Consider the following 13,022-nt stretch of genomic DNA (forward strand, 5'->3'; position numbering starts at 1 on the left):
TTTATAAAGGCTCCAGCCTAAAAGATATAGCAGGGGGCTACTACTTACTATGTAAATCAAAAGAAGGCAGGGAAGAAAAACAAATGTAATTGCATTCAGAGGGTTCAGTGGCTACAGAGGTGTGAGAATGTTTGAGAATGCCTTCAAACATTTTAATCACTTACCTGATGTTAAACATGCCCACGTTTGTGGGCATATATATGTCTACTTATAATTATACCCATAAAGTATTGCCAATCCATATGTCAAATATTAGAAAACTTAATTATTTTTCCTTTAAGTTTAAAATAAACATAAAGCTTTCATTTTAATCTCATCTCAATGGGGCATCCTTTATATTTCTTGGAGGTCAAGCACTCTACCTTGGTAGTAAATAGTAAGAGAATAGTAAGAGAAAGTCTTGACAGATGCCGGATTATCCTGAAGAAATATCAAAGAGAAAAAGTAAGAAAGTCAGTGTTTGGGGCCATATTCTAGATGTTTTCTCATTCGTGGTCTCATTTAATGCCCCCAATAATCTGTGAAGTAGGCATAAGGTAGGGGCTAGAGACCAGCATGGAAAGAAATGCTTCCCCAGCACCTTCTCCAAGAGTGACACCTTTGAGCTAGTATGTTAATATGACATTGTTAATGGTGTGATGAAAATAGAGACGAGCTAGAAGGTAAAAAGGCAGGCACCTTCTGGAGGTGCTACATCCCTGCCAAGCAACCAGGTGGCCCCATTACTGCCCCCTGCCCAGCCCTTCTCCAGGCTTGCTCCTCATGGGGAAAGACGATAAACCTCTGGAGCTTGGCTGCTACAGAGGATTTCAGGTTATGTCCTGCACCAGGGTGCCCAGCTGAGGGGCAAGTGTGGGCTGAAATCCTGCTTCTGCCCCCCTCGGTCAGTTGTTCACCCTCATGGGATGTCTTTTTATATTCTGCACAAAGGTACCTGACTGGCTCCAATCTGCCACGCTAGAGAGGTAGGTCATCTTCTCCCCATTCTACAGAAGAACCCAACTAAAGTTCAGAGAAGTTCAATCACTTGCCCACGTTCACGTAGCTAGGAAACAGCAGAGCAGACTAGTATATTTCCACCATTCCAGATAGTCTCCGCATTCCTCCGAGTTTCTGCTACGATGGCTTTAAGAGAACAGCCCAACGTAGGAGGGGAACACGTAGACAATCTCCAGAAGTTCCTCTCCGCCTTCTGATGTCATATTTCTTTCAATCTTCACAAAGATGTAATTTTTAAAATGTGCCTATTTAAATCCCAGGAAGGTAGAGACAGTGCTCTATTTTCCAGAAGCTGTTAACTACTCAGAAATGGGCACAGAGTAGAAAAAGATGCTGGAATTTAGTCACCACGAACAATTGCTGCTCATGCTGCCAAGAGAACACATCCTAAGAAGACTCCAGCAGAGACACAGCTCATAGTTGAAGTCCCAAAGAATGTGATGGCCGGTTGTCTATCCAGGACTACGAAAAGGAAGAGGGCAGGTTACGGAGTCCAACAGTAAAGAGTGTGAGGACTTAAACAGTGAAATAGCCACAGGAGAGAGGAAGGAAGTTATCTTCCATGGTTAATAGAAACTTTGCAACACTGAGAAGAACTGGGAGAAACATCAATATTTTCAAAGGTAGAGTAAAAAAGAGAAAGAAGACAGAAAAAAATAAGGCAGATAGGTTTCTTTTAAAAAAAGAAAAGGGTAAAGGGTGTTTCTGGGGGATATCTGTAAATAGCAGCTTGTAAGAACCTGAAAGTTTCTGCTTCACCTTTTCTGCTCTTTTGAGAAGCTTGTCTAATTAAACCTATACCTCACTTCTTTTTGCCTTTACCCAGAAATTTAAAGATTAAAGTACAAAACAAGCCTTAAGGAAAGGCTGCAAAACAAATTGCAAAGGCATAATGGTAGGGTTCCAGGCTGCCGGTGCAGGGCTAAAGGAGAATGCTTGGGGTAAGACCAGGGAGAAAGCCGCCGCCCACATCCCATCCTACAAACCATCGAGGCTCAGACCATCACCACCAGCTCATACACACACATGTCATTATGACGAGGAATCCCATCCTTTTCTTCTAGGGACAGCCCTCAGACTGCCTTTGGACGAAAAAGCATTGAGACTAGAGATACACAGAGTCTTTATATAGGGGGAGGGCGAGAAAGAGGGGAAAGAAATGAGGGTAGGGGGAAGAGAAAAAAATTTAAAAAGCAAGATGAACAAGAGAATCTGATCCACAACATAGCAAGGTGAGAACGTTACTCTCCTAAAAGCAGATACGAGAATAATTCTTTAAAAAAAATTTTTTTTTTTTTGATGTGGACCATTTTTAAAGTCTTTATTGAATTTGTTACAACATTGCTTCTGTTTTATGTTTTGGTTTTTTGGCCACTGAGGCATGTGGGATCTTAGCTCCCCAACCAGGTGTCAAACCCACAGCCCCTGCATTGGAAGGCGAAGTCTTAACCACTGGACCACCAGGGAAGTCCTCCATGAGAATAATTCTTGAACGAAATCATCTACTTTAAAGAAAATATCTCAGTTTGGGAATGAGGAAGATAGGGATATAGAAGGAGGTGAGTCACTGAGGGCAAAGGTCAGGTGAAGCCAGGCAACAAAGATGCTAACCGCCCCCCACCCCCACCCCGCGCTGTATTGGGATGAACAGGCTTGGAGGTAGGAGGAGTGAGTCAGCAGAGCAGAGAGGGGCTAGAATCGAAGGAAATAGCTCAAGCAACATGGTAGGAGGCTGGGGTGTACACTCATTATTTCTATTTTGAGATGTAAATACCTTTCACTCTTCCCTAAACCTTTGGTAAAATCTGCTAAATGCACACATACACCTATTATGAATGAATTTTGTGGAAATCACAGCAAAAAAAGGACTAAATTTCATGCTTGGATCAAAACTGAACAGACAAGGAGAGTTTGCCTGGGATGCTAAAAATCTATAAACTGTTTCCATGGAAGCAGGAACTGGGACCATGAGAACCTAATTCTTCTATGAGTCCGTCAGAACTTAGGCCACGGACTGGAATTTGATCCAATATCCTCTAGGTCCTACGGAGCAGCTGACATCCAGTAACATAAGTATATAAAATGCTCCTCAAGACTTTACAGTGAAAGTTCCTAGAGGAATAAAAAATATACATGTAAAATTGTTCCATGTCTGTCATAATATCTAGGTAATATCTCTGGAAAAGAAACACAAGGGTTGCAGTGATTGGAGAAATGGGCTCACTAAAGTTGGATTCATGAATTCCCATTTGCAAATTATTTTGAGATAACACCACAGCTGTTTTTGAAAAAAAATTCTAAGGTCAATGAAATCAACTGAATTTCTTGCTTTTACTTTCTACAGGGGGATGTCTTTCAAGAGAAACGAAGTAAAATTCAAACTTCTTTAAAAAAGGAAGCAACCCATCCAAACGATGCCCTGAAACGCTGCTCAGATCTAGGAAAAGAAATCAAATATTTTAAATTGTAATTATCACATTTATACTAGCAAAGAGATGCATTTTTAAGTAGAGTATGTACACTCTTGATCACATATTGAAATACCTCGCATGGTCAATGTAAACTTAGGGCCTTTTAATAGTAATCGTCACAGTTTTAAATCATTAATGTTCGTCTACATCTTTGATTGTTTATCTTTGATGATGGTTATTTGATTCTCAGTCCCTTTGTTAGAATCATAACACCCATTATTATAAGGGAAAACTAAGATCTACTTAATTTAGGCAGTTTCCAGAAAAGGACTGCGGTGAGAAGCAGCAGGGAACAGTGGTAACATGTTGAAACAGTTTCACATTTGCATGAATGAGACACCAAAGGGCTGAGGTTCAAACCAAGCCAAACCAAACCAAACCACTTAGCTTCAGAGAAACGGCTTGATATAACAAAAAGAGAGCAACATAAATAAAGGCCAGCTTATCTGTTACATGAGGGAGACATAAATGACATCGATGGCGGTGGTGTAGGATGTGTAGAACACAAGTGCTGAGTAGTTCTGCGTGTGCCTCAGGAAAAGTCAACCATTGTGGAGGCTCTGCTGTACGTCAGATATGTTAGAGATACCAAGAGCAATGTGCCCTTCCAGGTCAAGCACAGGAGAAAGACAACTGAATCAGTCATGAGTGTTGCAAGTGCTCAAATTCATGCTCGTCTTTCACAATGAACTTTATAATCAACTTTATAGTCTAGATCCAGAAAAAAAAAAACAAACTTGGTGGTATTTTTATTGGGATTACATTACATTTATAAATTAATTTAAGAAGCACTGACATCTTTATGGTGTTGATTCTTCCTCTCCATGGTGTGTGTTTCCACTTGTTCAATCTAATTTTCTGTTTCCCAAGAGTGTTTCATAGCTTTCCCCAAATAGATTTTGGACATTTATTGTTAAGTTATGCTTAAACATTTTATTTTTTGCTATTATAAATCTTTTTTAAAAAACACATGTTTAGCACAGAAGGGAGCATCCTCCCTTCACCTTTCCTACTCCCTTGCCATTCCTTAGGAAGCCCTGATAAGCTTCGTGCGCACTCTTCTGGATCTATATCTGTGCATTTACAGAAACATGACATATAAACACATGGGATCTTCCTACATGAGTTGTTCTTGCACCTTGAGTTTTTCACTCTCATAGTATGTCTTGGAGACCTTAACACATCGGCACATAGGGATCTACTTCATTCTAAGGGCCATATTATTACATGGTGTGGATGTGCTATAATTTATTAAAAACATTCCAACGACGATGTGCATTTAGGCAATTTATTAAAAACATTCCAACAACAGTGCCAGTCTCAAAAAAGTACATGCTGCCTGATTTTACATGGCATTCTGCAAATCAGGCCAGAGAACAGATCAGTGGTTGCCAGAGGTTCACTGCAAAGGTTCAGAACCAGGGAATTCCTTGGGGTGTTGAGATTCTTTTGTATCCTGCGTGGTGTTACAAGAATTTATGCATGTTTTAAAATTTAAATAGATACCTTGTTTTGATAAAGAGTGCATTTTAGAAATGCTGTCTAATATTAACAGAGCTCCACTGGCTTTTTTCTGTTTTTTAAATATCCTTCTTTAATCTCTATTTTGCACCTTTGTCTGTGATTTTGTTTTATTTTTTTAGGTGTCTGTTTTATGTATTTTTAAAAAAATCTAAACGAATCACCTCTTTCTCTTACAACTGAATTTAATCTATTACATTATTTTGCTAACCTCACTCATATTGGGATATTTACTGATATTTGGATTTATTTCCATAATTTTATTTTATTTTATTTTTTAACATGTTCATTGGAGTATAATTGCTTTACCATGGTGTGCTGTATAACAAAGTGAATCAGCTATACATATACATATATCCCCATATCCCCTCCCTCTTGCGCCTCCCTCTCCATATTTTTATTTCTATATATACCATTTCTTCCTTCTTCCTGTTTTCTGTTGCATTGATAACATCTTCCACATCTCCTGTTTTCCATCCTGCTTCAGTTGGTTGGGAAGGTGAAGATTAAATTTCTGTAATAAAGGTTATCTATAATTTCTCAAAACATATACACTTAAAGCTTTTCAGAATCCCTACCTCCCCTTCCAAGCATGTTTTAACTAGCCGCTGAACCATCCCGTTTTGTTGCTCCCAGAGTTTGTTTTAGCTTTCCTTTGAAACACACAATTAAAAAAAAATAATCTGTAGTTGCTTGTGATTATTTACATATTTATCATGTGCTCACCAATTTTCTTAGATCCTTTATCTTGCCCCTGGGTTCCTTTTCCTTTTGATTAAAGTATCTCCCTTAATAATTCTCTAGGGTAGCTTTGAAGATTTTACCTTTAACCCCAGATCTTCTATAGTTTCACTTTAATTTTAAGTGTATGTAGATGAACACTGCTTGGTATCTGTAGCTAAGGATTTGACTTTCTTCAATTTTGGAAAACTTTAGCAAAATCTCCTTAAATAATTGTTTCAAAACTTGCTTCATCATTTCTTCCATTTGTTTCTGCAATTCCTATTAGATGTACGTTAGAGTCTCTCAACTGATCTTCCACGGGTGTGTGTTTGTGCTTTTTAATACCTGTCTCTCTCTGTGCTGGCCTCTGGGTAACTCGGAACTCTTATCTAATTCATTACATCTTTCTACAACTGAGTACAGTGTCATTATTCTACCTATTGATATTTTAAAGTTCAGTGGCTTTTTTATTTCCATGATTTCTAAATTTTTTATATCCATTTGATCTTATGTCATATCTACCTACTTTTTAATGTTATTTCTTTGACCACTCTAAATCTATTTTTTCTGCTTTTTATTTTATTTTTTTTTGAACTTTTTTTTTTTTTTTTGGTACGCGGGCCTCTCACTGTTGTGACCTCTCCCGTTGCGGAGCACGGGCTCCGGACGCGCAGGCCCAGCGGCCATGGCTCACGGGCCCAGCCGCTCCGCGGCATGTGTGATCTTCCCGGACCGGGGCATGAACCCGTGTCCCCTGCATCGGCAGGCGGACTCTCAACCACTGCGCCACCAGGGAAGCCCTTTTCTGAACTTTTTAAAGTAAATGTATTTATTTTAACTTCACTGCTTGTTTTAAAACTTAGTTTCATCTCAAGTGGAGAGTATCAATATTCCAACTGTCAGTTTTGCTGAGAGTTTCTTAGCATAATTTTCTTCACGTGTTCTGGGTGGTAGGCTTGTTCTGAGATTGTTTTCTCTTGCGCACTCTTTTGTGGTTTCCTGCACCCAGCTCCCCAGTCCACCATTAGGGCTCGTCATGGTGTTTTGATGTTCTACTGTGATATCAGGATCTCACAGTTCCAGTCAGGGAGACATGGGCAGGCTGACTCAGTTCCTGGTTGGGAGGCACCCCAGATGCACGGTTTCCTCTGAAGTACCAGATCCAGCGGCCAGTTAATTGCCATTCTTTTTAGCTTCCTTTTGGGAGTGAGGACCTTTGGCTCCAAACAGTGACCAGGCTCCGGTCTCTTATCTTGCTTGGTGCATTTTTAGTTCCTTTACTGGCAGGAGCTGAGCTCCTGGCCGCTACTGCCTGCGTTTGGATGACAGCCCAGCTGTTGCTTCAGCCCCACTCAGTATTCCATTTGTGCTCCACAGAAGTGTTTATCTTGTTTTTGAGTCCATGTATGCATTTTTGGTACCTCCTTTTATATTTTATCATGGCTATACCCGTTGAACACGGGGAGTGTTTTCAAGCATAACTCTTGCTTTACTATCTTTTCATAAGAGAGAGACAGTGTGCTGTAATATAAAACTAGTCTCAAGACTACCATTATGAAGAATCAACATTGCTTGGGTAGCGCCAAACAAGGCAAACCTGCAATGTCAAATTCCTCTCCCCACAAGAAAAGGCTGGATTTCTTTATACATCTCCCCCTAACAGCATATGAGAGTACTTATTTTCCTACAACCTCAACAATTAAGTACAATATTTTTTCTATGAACTGTAACCCCCAAATTATTTCTCTGGTTTAGACTTTAAATCTTAGTTATGACTCTATTATCACTGAAAGGAGTGAGAAAACTTGCTGCATATGGTGAAACAGCAGGCGTCGTTCCAATATGTTAATGTGTGACCCAGGGGTATTCTTTAGATTGTGATCTGTTCGTTTAAAAGATGGTGCTTTAACTTGGTTATGGCAAGTTGGATACAGACATGTAGACTGGAGCCACAAAGTGGCAGGTGGGCCAACAGGAAGGTGATTATCTTTTACCCTCCCTCCACTCCATAGATTCAAATACAACTGGTTCCAAAGGGTTGCACCCTGAAGCTGATTGTCCAGATTTGTCCCCAGTCTGATAGAACAAAACAAGCTATCTCTGCTGATCTGAGAGTGACCTAGCAAGAAACAGATCCCAAAGACCTATTCCCCAGGGCTTGTTCGGAGAGATACTAAGGACAGACTATCCATATAGTCTAAAACTATAAGGACAGTTTATAACTTATTGAATATCTACTTTATGCTAACCATTATAGGAAAATCAAGGAGGCATAACTAACGTTCTAAAACTTACTGAATATCTACTTTATTGAATGTCTACTAAAACTTATTGAATATTTACTTTATGCTAACCATTATAGGAAAATCAAGGAGGCATAACTAAAAGCACTTACAGTCTCGTTGGAGAGACATAAATAGCCACATGAAAAGTCAAACAACAGTGCATGCAAGGCTGTATATATACCATGTGAATGATGTGGTAAATGAAATAAAAGCTAAGGCTTGCAGTGAGCAGAGAAGGATTCATGCAGTAGGAGCAACTTCATTTGGGCCTTGAAGCTGCTGGACTTGGATAGGTTTTGCGGGGAGGGTAAGGTCAGAACCTTGTGGGTTCCAGAGACAGGAGGCAAAGGGCTGCATTTGGGAAGAACAAGGAATAAGATTAAAAAGATGGGACCTCCCTGGCTGTCCAGTGGTTAGGATTCCGAGCTTCCACTGCAGAGGGTGCAGGTTCGACCCTTGGAAGGGGAACTAGGATCCTGCATACTGCACAGCGTGGCCAAAAAATTTTTTTTTAAATAAATAAATAAAAAGATGGACTGTTGCTCTTCCTTTCTGAGGTAGACCCATTTCTCCTGGGAAAAGAGATGGAGATACAAGGGAAGGGAATTAACTTTCATGTCACTAAGTTATCAGTTAATGTACAAACTAATTATGTTCTCTCAGAAATAAGATGCTAGAAGACAAAGCATCTATCCTCAAGAGATGTGAGATTTACCTTCATCAGTGATAGGATTAACTCTGAGAATGCAGAATCTGTTTTAAGGCTAACTACTGAAAATATTTTAAGTACCAAGAAATCTTGTTGAGAAAGAAGGAACTGAAAAGGCAGGGAAGATGGTTTTAAAAGGGCGAAGATTTAAGTGATTTCATTCTCAGCAAATGTCATATTCAAAAGGCTTACTATTCTCCAAGTCCAATACATGTGTATTTGGGGGCAATCACCACTGGAGCGCAAAAACAGGCATCCATGATCACCACACACACTGCATCACTCTCACTAACACAAACGAGTCCTTGTCTCCAGGGGAAATGGAAAAGCATAACTGCAAGGGTGTGGCATCATTTCCTGCCTGCTGTGCACATGGTATCTTTCTTCTTTAATGACAATGTTTAAAACTCATGTGTTGGTCAGGAAATAACACCCTGCGTATGGAGGAAGTTTAGACCCAGAGAGTAAAGAGAGAAAGAGAGCGAGCAGTCTAGAGATAATTGACAAACTTTCAGATGTTTATTAATAAACACAAGGGCTGAGTAAAAAGTCTGTTTTTATTGGTTGCTCATTTCCTCAATAGCAACAGGAAAAGGAGAGGCACAAGATCATACCCTGGCACCTCTGGGGCATGAAGGCAATGTCCTAGGGAAAAAAATCGAAGGGGTTGGAGGGGTGAGCTGATTAAAACTTAGATTTTTGAATTAACGAATTCTCTTGGTGATAAGGTATAACAACACTACACTTGCTATAGGATTCATCTGTACATGATTAAAAACCAGACATCAAGCAAATCTTCTCTAGTGAAGCATCATCAGAAATTTCTCTGCTTGAGGAACATAAAATGCCACCAGTCTGGTGGAAGAATTAAACATTGAAAAAGTTAAAGCATAATTACCCGAGTCATTACTATACATTAACAGAACAAAAGTATACAGTTAACTGGAGCAGTTTTTAAGTACTGATTTTCCCTCTATCGTAGTACCTGTGGAAACACAGTGTAATTGGCTATTATCATTTTACCTCCTAGACCAATAAGCTCTCTAAAGGCAAGCTCCAACCTTGTTGACGTTGCCGGGCACAAAGTAAGTATGTACTAAATATGAGGTGAATAAACACACACTGTGCCCCCTCCCCAAAGGAAAACAAACGACAACAACGGCAAGTACACACATGTATAAAATCAGATGCCAGTGGACATCTGGAAAAATTTGCCTTAGCTACCTTCCTCTGAGATGAAACAGCTCACTTCACACAACCTCCAAATTGCCAAGTGACGTCAGCCTAGTGATTCCTAAAGCCGGAGCTAAGTGCTGACTCATTGAAGGTACACAAAGAGAGTGCCAGATTTGGGAGGCACAACCTATTCATTTCATTTCCAAGTGAAAGAAGAAACCATCACACCTACTTTAGGATCCTGTGTGCATTTTGATACCTCTCTTAATAAAGGCAATTCTCCTACCACTATGAATATACAGACACTGACTTTTCGAGGGTAAGGATGACTATACATACTATGAATGTTCATTTTTTTTAAACCCTTGGTTAGCCTGAGACTTTCCAGCCATCAAGGATGCTTTCGTTTCCTGTAGCTTGTATTTTAGTTGTATCTATGTTATGTTTTCTTCCCCTTTCTTTTGAGAAAAGCTTCTCCAGGACACAAAAAAAGAAAAATGAGGGAGTGGATGAGATTCAAAACTGTTTTCATTTTGCTTCATGGCATTTTCCCATAAGCCAAGTAGACTAATGAATTATTTAATCCATGGCAATTTTTTTTTTTTTTTTTTTGCGGTACGCGGGCCTCTCACTGTTGTGGCCTCTCCCGTTGTGGACCACAGGCTCCGGACACGCAGGCCCAGCGGCCATGGCTCACGGGCCCAGCCGCTCCGCGGCATGTGGGATCTTCCCGCACCGGGGCACGAACCCGTGTCCCCTGCATCGGCAGGCGGACTCTCAACCACTGCGCCACCAGGGAAGCCCAATCCATGGCAATATAAGATCTAAGTGGAAAGCATCCATTTCAAAGTCAAACCATGCAAGAAAATTCAGTGCATATACAAAAACTATGGATAAACATTAGGAACATATTGTTAGTGATTCATAACCAAGACAATTTGTTTCTGGTGCTTAAAATTTTGAAATATTTATAATTATGCTCTTGAAATAAGAAAAAGCTCTGAAGCAACCCCCAGGGACTGAAACCATAGTTCTGTACTCAACTGACTTATCTCTGGACACCCTGCAGTTCACTGATAAATCTGTGAGCAGTAGTAAGATAAAAGAAATTGGGAGAGTCCCGGAGAAACATAAATCCTCTGGACTATCCACACCAATGTACAAACAGCACAAAGATACAGAATTCTAACCCTGGAATCATACAAATAAAAAAGTATCAAAAGAATCTTTTTAAAAAAAGATCATTTATTTTAGAAATTTTCTATAGTAATCAAAGAATAATTTGCTCTAGTACTCGGCAAGTGAATGATGTCAACTGCCAGGTTGTGGTAGCTGTACCTTGTTATGACAAGAAGACTTGTAGGAAAGGTAAGAGTCATGACAATTTGTCATTTAGGTGTGGTGGACGGTAGGAGAATTTTTTTCCCAGCCATTATGCTTTTTGGAAGTTAAGCTATCCTGGACTGCAGAAATACCATTAATTTGGTTCCACACATTCCAAGCGAACAGATCTTTTACCATATAAGGTGAATTTCAGTTATGGATTTTTCCTTTTTTCTGACTCATCTAGATGGCTGATCTCTGGGCAGGACTCAAGACTCTTCTTTGTTCCTCCTTACTTCTTTCTAGAAGGAGGGCTAGTAGACATGGCAACATTTAAGGAGTAGTATTAAACCTTGGTGCTCATAAGGGGTTAAGGCTCTGAGTTCAAGCAGGGGATCTCTTGGGATTAGTTTGTTTGGAGTCTCTTTTTAGAGCTCCTCTTAGAAGCCATCACTTTGAAGTCTCTCTTCTTCCTTGAAGTTGATGTGATAGGGTGGGTCTGGAGCTGCCCCTCTCTTGGAAGTGGATTATACCCTCGGAGGGCCAGGGGAGGATAGCTCACATAAGCTCTCCTCTTGGCTTTAGGGAGAATCAATAGTCAATTTCCTCCTCCCCACCCCTTCCTCACCCTGTCTCTTCCTTGCCCAGGTTCCCCTTTTCTTCATCTGGGCAAACAGAGATTAAAGTACAGGGAAAGAGGGTAAGGAGGCTTCCTGTGCTTCCTCCAGCTTCTGGTCCAGGTCTTGAGCACTTAGGCAGAGGAAGTCCTTGTGACTTAACCGAGTTCTGGCCTAGCTCACCAGGAGAGTGATCGTGAGGTTTGGGGCCAGAGCTTAGTTTTCATTAAATGTGCTTTTGCCTGTCTTGTCCTCTGTCTATATAGCTCCTGCAGATCCTCGGGGAGAGGAAGGCAGATAGCTGTGGGAGGGAAGAATTGGGCATGTGGACCTTGATCTCAGACTTCTCTCAATCAGAGGCCCAACTCATCACACCTGTGACATATGGAAATGCCCCAGATGAAGAGAAGGCATTTGAAGTCTGTAGTTTAAAAGACTAAAAATAATAAATTTCTATTTTACCATCATTTTTTTTTCTTATCTGTGAAGTGGAAATGATGCCAAGCCTCCTCCTTTAATAAAACTGGCTCAGAAAGGCCATGTATTTTACCCAAAATCACATGGCAGAGTCCATGCTTTCTGCTTGAAGCTCTGGGGAAAGATTTAACTCTTCTCTTTAATTTACTTGACCTAGCTGAAGTTATAAAAATTAACCAAGATTTTATATTTCCGCTGAGCATATGAGGTTCCTTACAAGGTAAAATGATGATGTAGCTGATGGCCTGCTTATTAGACAAAGATTTGTGGCGGATACTGCAGAATTTCTAAAAATATTAAGTTAAGAAACTGACCAGTACAATGATACACAAAAGTGATTCAGAAAGGGATCTCTACAACATTGTCTCGTCATGCATTAGGTATTTTCTGAGTCCAGTATCCAGCACCAACATTTTAAAACTTAACATCAACATCCCAAAACATAAGCTAATGTATTGGAATTTAAGATTACACAGCCTTAGCTTTAGGTATCGGTGCAAAGAATCTCACTAGCTCTTAAGACTAATATACCTTGAGTAGGGAGATGCCAACTCAAATTTAAAGTAGCTAACTCTAATATTGCCAGTTAACATAGTTTATTTCTTAGGAGGGCTAAAGATTTAAACTTGCTATTACATGATGAACAGTCATGTGTACATTTAAAAGCCTTTACTCCTTTATTCTTAGAAATAAAGTGCTGTTACATCTAAAAAGCTGAAAG

At 40.0% G+C, this 13,022-nt stretch overlaps 1 protein-coding gene across 1 annotated transcript in view; it reads right to left on the bottom strand.

Annotated features, from left to right (window-relative positions):
• Positions 1-13,022, bottom strand: part of LRRC8C (leucine rich repeat containing 8 VRAC subunit C) — a 90,904-nt gene that overhangs the window by 8,266 nt on the left and 69,616 nt on the right. The window lies entirely within an intron of this gene.

This window comes from Orcinus orca, chromosome 1 (assembly GCF_937001465.1).
Source record: "Orcinus orca chromosome 1, mOrcOrc1.1, whole genome shotgun sequence".
NCBI lineage: Eukaryota > Metazoa > Chordata > Mammalia > Artiodactyla > Delphinidae > Orcinus > Orcinus orca.